This window comes from Pinus tabuliformis, chromosome 9, assembly GCF_031772625.1.
Source record: "Pinus tabuliformis cultivar Carrire ecotype Pingquan chromosome 9, CPIR1, whole genome shotgun sequence".
Lineage (NCBI taxonomy): Eukaryota > Viridiplantae > Streptophyta > Pinopsida > Pinales > Pinaceae > Pinus > Pinus tabuliformis.
This window is the reverse complement of record NC_142307.1, coordinates 1,841,957,597-1,841,965,192: the sequence shown is the minus strand read 5'-3', so window position 1 is coordinate 1,841,965,192 and position 7,596 is coordinate 1,841,957,597. Positions and strand designations below refer to the sequence as shown.

At 35.5% G+C, this 7,596-nt stretch overlaps 1 pseudogene across 1 annotated transcript; it reads left to right on the top strand.

Moving 5' to 3' along the window:
* Nucleotides 1-307: 307 nt before the first annotated feature.
* LOC149156183 (methyl jasmonate esterase 1-like) lies at nucleotides 308-1,839 on the top strand (annotated as a pseudogene). Its single transcript, XR_016262213.1, has 3 exons — nucleotides 308-888; nucleotides 981-1,115; nucleotides 1,253-1,839. The product of XR_016262213.1 is annotated as a methyl jasmonate esterase 1-like (transcript).
* The last annotated feature ends 5,757 nt before the right edge of the window (nucleotides 1,840-7,596 follow it).

The following is a 7,596-nucleotide window of genomic DNA, read 5'->3' as shown; positions in this document are numbered from 1 at the left end:
TTCTATTATAATATTTTTTTCGAATAATCTGTAAATGTGAGAATGAATTTAAAATTTGATTTATTTTTATTTATCACAATTTTAAAATATTCCAAAATCAAATTCAATTCAACCATAGGTACGAAAAAATATTCAATTAAACTAAAGATATGACCAAATATATACATGAGACATAATGTCAAGATGAAAAGAATTTCTAACCAAAACGTATGTAATATTTATCCCCACTTGACCTATGGAATAAGTATCTATTATATTTCATAATCTTCAAAACCTACTTGGCCTTTGGGAGACTGGATGGTCAGTTTGATAAGGCAGCAATGACTACCCTAACTGCGCGTCGCTTGGGAAATTAATAATGAAGTGTGGTACATTGTGACAAAGAGCAAATCAGATTTTGTCGATTTTTCGGAGCCAGGCAGCCTATTGCTAGCACTGACCTGTGGGCCAAGAGTAAGTGGAATCAGCCCAATGGAAGCAGAATCGGGAGACAGTCGAAGAAAGGAAGGGACCTCCCACTTTGTTTTGATTCACGGGGCATGTCATGGAGCGTGGTGTTGGTACAAGCTCTCAGATCTGCTCAAAAAGGCCGGTCATCGCGTCACAGCAGTCGATCTCGGGGGAGCTGGACTCAACCCAAATGACGGTGATGCGATTCGAACCTTGGCCGAGTACAACCAACCAGTTGCGGACCTCATGAAAACTCTACCAGATAGAGATGGAGATGGGGCAGAGAAGAAGGAAAAAGTAATATTGGTTGGTCACAGTTTGGGAGGTGTGGATCTGACTTGTATGATGGAGCAATTCCCACACAAAATTGCTGTGGCTGTATTCCTGGCTGCTTTCATGCCCGTCCGTGGTACAACCCCTCTTCAGCTGATTGGCCAGGTATTTCACCATATTAATACTATATATCAATTTCACCTAGTTTGATGGCTCTTATTCGTGTTTTATTGATGTTGCCGCTTCTTCTTTTTCAGTTTTATGAACGATACCAAACGTGGGGAGACATGGAATTCAAGTATGGACTTGATGGACAACCGAGCAGGCCGTCGTCCTTTAAATTTGGGAGCAACTTCGCGCGAGACTATATTTATCAAAAGAGCCCCTCTCATGTAACTAACGCGCAGCAGATAGAGATCTCCTGCTTAATAAATATATATTGGCCTATTTCTATTTGCGTTTTCTAATTGTTTTTCTGATCATATTGAGCTATTTTAAGGCGTTGAGAATGTTCTATTGTGTATTCCAGGATATTACTCTAGCGGAGACTCTTCTCAGGCCTCACCCAGTGTTGGACGAAGAGGTAGTATTCAGCAGTGAGAATTATGGCAGAGTCCCTCGAGCGTACATAGTGACCAAGCACGATAACATAATATGGGAGGAACTGCAGAGGAAGATGATAGCCGATAACCCCCCTGTTAGAGTCTACGAATTGGAGGATTCTGATCACTGTCCCTTCTTCTCTTGCCCTGCACAACTTGCCAAAGTTTTAGAGGAAATTTCCACTGCATTCTAATCATGGTTTAATCCATGCATTTTGATATCTTGGTGCTATATGAATAATGATAGTCCACACATAGATGAAGGGATTTTCTACCTTGGGATGCTTCAATGGTCCCTTCATGCGTAGTTGGAAATTTGTGGATTTGAATTGAATTCGTGTTGTGAAGTTCATTCTACATAGATAATAACACATGGTAGCAGCGCTATTCATGTGCTACCATGGAAGAATATCAATATGGAGTAGTCTAACAAAATAGGTGGCGTTATTGCTTTTGGCTTCTCGATTCTGTAATTGGATTTCATTGTTTACAATATATAGTATCTATTCCTTTCTACGCTTCTAGCAGATATATATCTGAAGTGATAGTGTTCCTATAATTGAAGTGATAGTGTTGGGTTATGTAAGCGTTAGCATTCACTTTTTTTTTTTCTAAGGGAATCAGCTCCCTAACTTTCAGCTCTCGAACTTACGGATGGAAACTGAAGAATCTATTTGCCGAATTTAAAAACAGGGAGTACGAACATACATAACACTTTAGCAGGAAGGTAATTTTAGAGATTGGGGTCGAAAAATCCTGTTTCTAATTTCCAATTTACTGATGGAAGTGATGACAGAGATCAGAGGCGCACAGCTCTTGAACACAACACACAAACACTGAACACAAAACCCATTTCTATTCATCTATTCAACGATTTCTAGAATCAGCGTTTAAATCGCTGTTGAACATTGGTAGTTGGAATTACTTAGTTTCTTCCAACAAGTGAAAAAGTCCTCTTAATAGAATAAAAAATATAGGACAGATAGACACTACTCATGAATTGAAAAGTCACACTCCCCAGGTAGGTAAAAGTTTAGGAAGGGAGTCTTCTCATGGTACGATTTAGTGGATGGTAATAAGATGTATCATTTTTATCTGGTTTCAAATTTTGTGAGATTGGGCAAGTAATGAAAAATGGCTAGATGACTGGATAGCGGGATTATTCATTCTTCCCCAAATATGGTGAATAAATCCCCCTCACTGTCTGAGATAATAAACCTTTTATGCCCTTTTTTTAAATATTAATATTTAACAGTTCATTGACAAGCAAGGCCATAAAAGCATCTCTTAGCTTATGCAGTGGGAAATATGAAACCTAAACTATAGAAATGTGGTTGTCCGTTGAGTATACATAAACAGAGAGGTTTATGAAGACAAGATTGAATCTTCAACGGAACATGAAACCTTTTCCCATGTTATGGTATGCGAAATTTTCTATTTGTATGATGTGTCTGATGAATTCGCACTTGTATATCCTTCTGCTCTGCATTTGTATCTATCCAGTTTCAATGAATATTTGATGAATAAAAAAACCCAACAATGAAGGACAATTTCGTACCAGAAACCCCAATCCAACAGAAATGATGCTCCCTAGTATCAAATCCCTAGCAGAAACATCAATGTTTGACTAATACCTTGTAACCATAAATAAAATCTCTTATCTCTCTATTGTAATCAAACAACTACTACATTACATCCTCTGGACAACTCGGGTCTAATTACACTAAGGCAACTATTAGTAAGCAGGCCATATGATTGGTGTTCAACCAATTTATGATGGCCTCTGGCATGCTCATCTTATCTAACCGTGTATCTACAAAACTTTTTTGAGCCTATCTGTGCATCGTTTTTCCTCAGGGTGTACCTACGGGGTGCAGAAAGCTCCACCAAGCTTAAACTTTTGAAATTTTCCTCGAAGCATTCTTGAATCCCAATTCTAATAAGGGAAAGCCTTTTATTAATAAGTTGCATCTCCACGTCTCCGCACCTGCAATGCATGCTGGTTATGGACCAACAATTGTCACAATATGCAGAAAAATGCATGAAATCTCCAAGGCACATGGAGTTATGGTGGTCTTCAATGATCTCCCCTTGCTTTTAAAAGTAATGGTATAGATATATTCATTGTTTCTACAACCTAAGCATCCTCTTTTCTTCTTCTAGCATGCTTTGGGCAACACACATCCTCAATTTTTAGTTACTCTTATTCAAGCACTTCCCCTTCTTCTAGGTAGCAAAAGATTTCCATGCCTAAGAGCCCCTCTAAAATCACCCTATGTCTAATCCTCTCATTTTCTTTCTTTCTTTGATGTTCTTATTGTCCTTTTTATGGCTTAGATCTATTTTTTTCCTTGTTATCTTTCTTCACATTTTTTATTAGCCTCATAATCACTAGTATCTCTTCTTTGATCCATTCCTTGTCTTAACTCATCTGCACACCTTTTCCATTTGTAACTTGTGCTCACAAACAAGTCAATAATGCACCTCTATGCAATTTAGTGGCTCCGCCAAGAACTCTTAATTCTTCTCTTGAACTAACTCAATAATCAAGTCTCTACATGTCAACCAAAATGATGAAAGCACTTTGAAATCTATACCAACTTCAAGGAATCCTTATCCCTTATTGCTAGACACACATGTATACAAGAATGTTGGGAAGTGATGGAGAATGTCGTCATTTATCTAGATCAAACATATATTTGGGCCATTTCTAATGCCTCAAAAAATCAACTTGAAAAATGAGGAAACCGAAAAACAAGACTAGGTTTTGGATTCATAGTTTAGTAGATGACATCATTTTTGCCAAGATAATGGGAACATCTAGTGCAAAGTAATCTTGGAATATTTTGGAGTTAGCGTATCATGGTAATGACAAAGTGGACTCTGTGATGCTTCAAACCTGTAAGAGAGAATTTGAAATATTGAAGATGAAGGAGACAAAACAACGACTGGTTCATGATGAAAGTAATGGGACCTGTGAATCAGATAAGGACTCATGGAGAGACAATTGAAGATCAAAAAATTGTGGAGAAAGTTCTTAGGATCCTTCCCAATAAGTTCAAGACGATTTTCATTTCCATAGAGGAGTCCGAATATTTTTCCAAATTGAGAGTAGATGGACTATTTAGATCTCTTTTGTCCCATGAATCAAGAACTAACATAGAATATGAGTCCCTAGAACATGCCTTCATGACTTAGACTTGCATGGGTAGAGACAAAAGTAGAGGTCAAAGAGACAGAGGTAATCATCAAGAAAAAGGCAGAACTACACCAAAATAGTTAGCACAATCATATTATCCTAGAGACTCCAAAACTTAAACTTGGGAGTGGAAAAATATGGTTGGACAAGTCTAAGGTAAAATGTTACTATTGCAAAAAATATGGACAATAAGAAAGAGAGTGTAGAAAGAAGCAGTTATATTTGAACATGAGCAGAGATAATGTCTCCAATAGTGAAGAAGGGACATATGAATCAATGTACATCTCATGTCAAATAACAAAGGAAGATCAAAAAGAAGATCTTTGGTTGTTGGACAATGGCTACAACAACTTCACATGGTAGGTAACAATAAGTTTTTGTATTATTGATAATTCTGTTTAAACCAAAATTGCTCTCGTAGATGATCATCATGTCAAGTTTGTAGGAAAAGGTGTGGTGCCTTTCCTGAGTAATCAAAAGGAGAAGAAAGATATCCTTGATGTCTATTATGTTCTAAATGATAAGCATAATCTATTAAGTATTGAACAATTGAGTCAACATGATAATGATGTCAAATTTAAATATTCCAAATGCACAAACTTAGATAAGACATCTAGTAGAGGGGTTTTTGCAAAGGTTCAAATGATGAAGAATAGAATTTCCCATTGGACCTAAGAAGTGTAAATTTTGTCACAGTCATATCCAAAAAATGTCTCAAGAATAAATGATGCCTATTTCTGGTATCTTAGGTATGGTTACCTACCTTTTATGTGTATTAGTCTCTTGTAGAAACAATCTATGGTTAGGGGATTTTCTCATATTGAATGAGAAAATCAACACTTGTGAAATTTTGATTCTTAGAAAGAATCGAAGAGATACTTTTCCATAAATGACCTATAGAGCGAAGGAACATCTAGAATGTTTCCACACAAATTTATGTGGACCCATGAAAACTCAGTCCACTGGTGGAAGATTTTATTTTCTAATGTTTGTTGATGAATTTAATAAGAAATTTTGAGCGTATTTTCCTAAAAACAAGTCAAAGTATTTCAAAAAGTTCAAAGAGTTTAAGGTTATAGTGAAAAAGTGAAGTGGAAAACATGTAAAAGTGATAATATTAGATGGAGGAGGAGAGTGTGACTCAAATTTATTCACAATTTTCATAGATAGTAGGGAACTAAAAGGTAGTTCACCACCAAATATACTCCATGGTAGAATGTAGTTCTTGAACAAAAAATTGATATCATTATGAGAATGGAAAGGGGTATTCTCAAAGAGATATTTGTCCAATGATTGTTGGGATGAAACTATTACTTGTTAAATATATATATATTACACAAATCTGTAAAAAAATAGTGTGAAAGGTAAAGTTCCTTAAGAGGCATTTAGTGGCACAAAATCAAGTGTCTCTCATTTTCAAGATTTTAGTTGTATTGTGTATACACATGTCCTAGAAGAGCTAAGGAGGAATCTTGACAAGAAGAGTCAATAATGTATTTTCATTGGACATACTGAACAATCCAAAGCATACAAACTATATAATCCATTGACTAAGAATTTTTTGGTGAGGAGAGATGTAAAATTATTAGAAGTGAGTCTTGGAGAGATCAATAGAATGAAGCGATGGATAATAGAAATCCATCACTCCCAAAATATGAACAGGTGGAAAGTTCAACACAACAAATCCCTCCACTAAGGTTTTCAAGTTTATAGTTGCAAAGACAAGAAGATAGTCCTTCTTCCAATAGCGAGTTAGTAGATTTAGTAAGAAATTAGAGGAATAATTTTCCTCTATTAGTGACTAAGAACAATCCTTGAGAAATCATAGAAGAAGGAGATTAAGGGAAATATATAAGTTGTGTGATGGCATCGATTAATATGCTAACTTTTGCTTATTATCCTATCAACCTAATTATTTTGAAAAAGCATTGAAAGAAGATCATGACAAGAATGAGCCATGGGGTCTTGCTGATATCCCAACAAATAAAACCAAGATTAGGGTCATGTTGTTATACAAAACAAAACTAGATGAGAAAAGCGAGGTAGAGAAATATAAAGAAAGGTTAGTTTCTGGTGGATTTAATCAGCAACCAGGTATTAACTATGGTGAAACCTTTATTCCAGTAGCAAGTTTGGATACTATTAGAGTTTGATTAGCCATTTTAGCCTAGAACAAATGGATAGTTTACTAGATGGATGTGAAGTTATGATTTTTGAATGGAAAATAGAAGAGGAGGCATATGTAGATCAACTACTAGGATTTGAAGTAAAAGGATAGGAGTATAAACCATACAAGTTGAAGAAATGCTTACATGGATTGAACCAAGATCCAAGAGCTTGGTATAGTTGGACTGACTCATATTTACTCAATAATGGGTTTAGTGGGAGAAAGAATGAACCTACATTCTCTACCAACTTAGATCATGGTAAAATCCTTATAGTTTTTATTTATGTTGGTGACATGATATATAAATGAAATATTATGTTAGATGAATTCAAAGCTTCTATGGAAAGAGAATTTGTGATGATAGACCTTCATTTCTTGAAGTACTTTCTGGGAATTGGATTCAATCAATTTTCTAAAGGGATTTCCATATGTCAACAAAAGTATGCTACAAATATCTTAAATAGGTTTAGGATGGAAAAATTTGAAGCGACAAGGACACCTATTTTAATAGGAACAAAATTCAGGAATTGAGATGATGGAAGAATAGTTAATTCAATATTATATAATCGGATTGTAGAAAGCATCTTATACCTTACTACAACGACATGTAATGTGATATATTTAGATAGTTTAATTTCTAGATTTATGGAGTCCCCCAAGGAATCTCATTGGAAAATTGAATAAAGAATTTTGAGGTAGATTGTGGGTACAATTGGTTATGGATTGGCACACAATTTTTGGAGACAAAACACTTACAATATACATAGATCATGACTTTTTTGGTAGTATTGATGATAGGAAAAGCACTTGAGGAGATACTTTTCATTCAGGCATAAATCTTATCTCATGGGCTTCTAAGAAATAACTGATTATCTCAATATCTTTCACAAAATAAGAATATATAG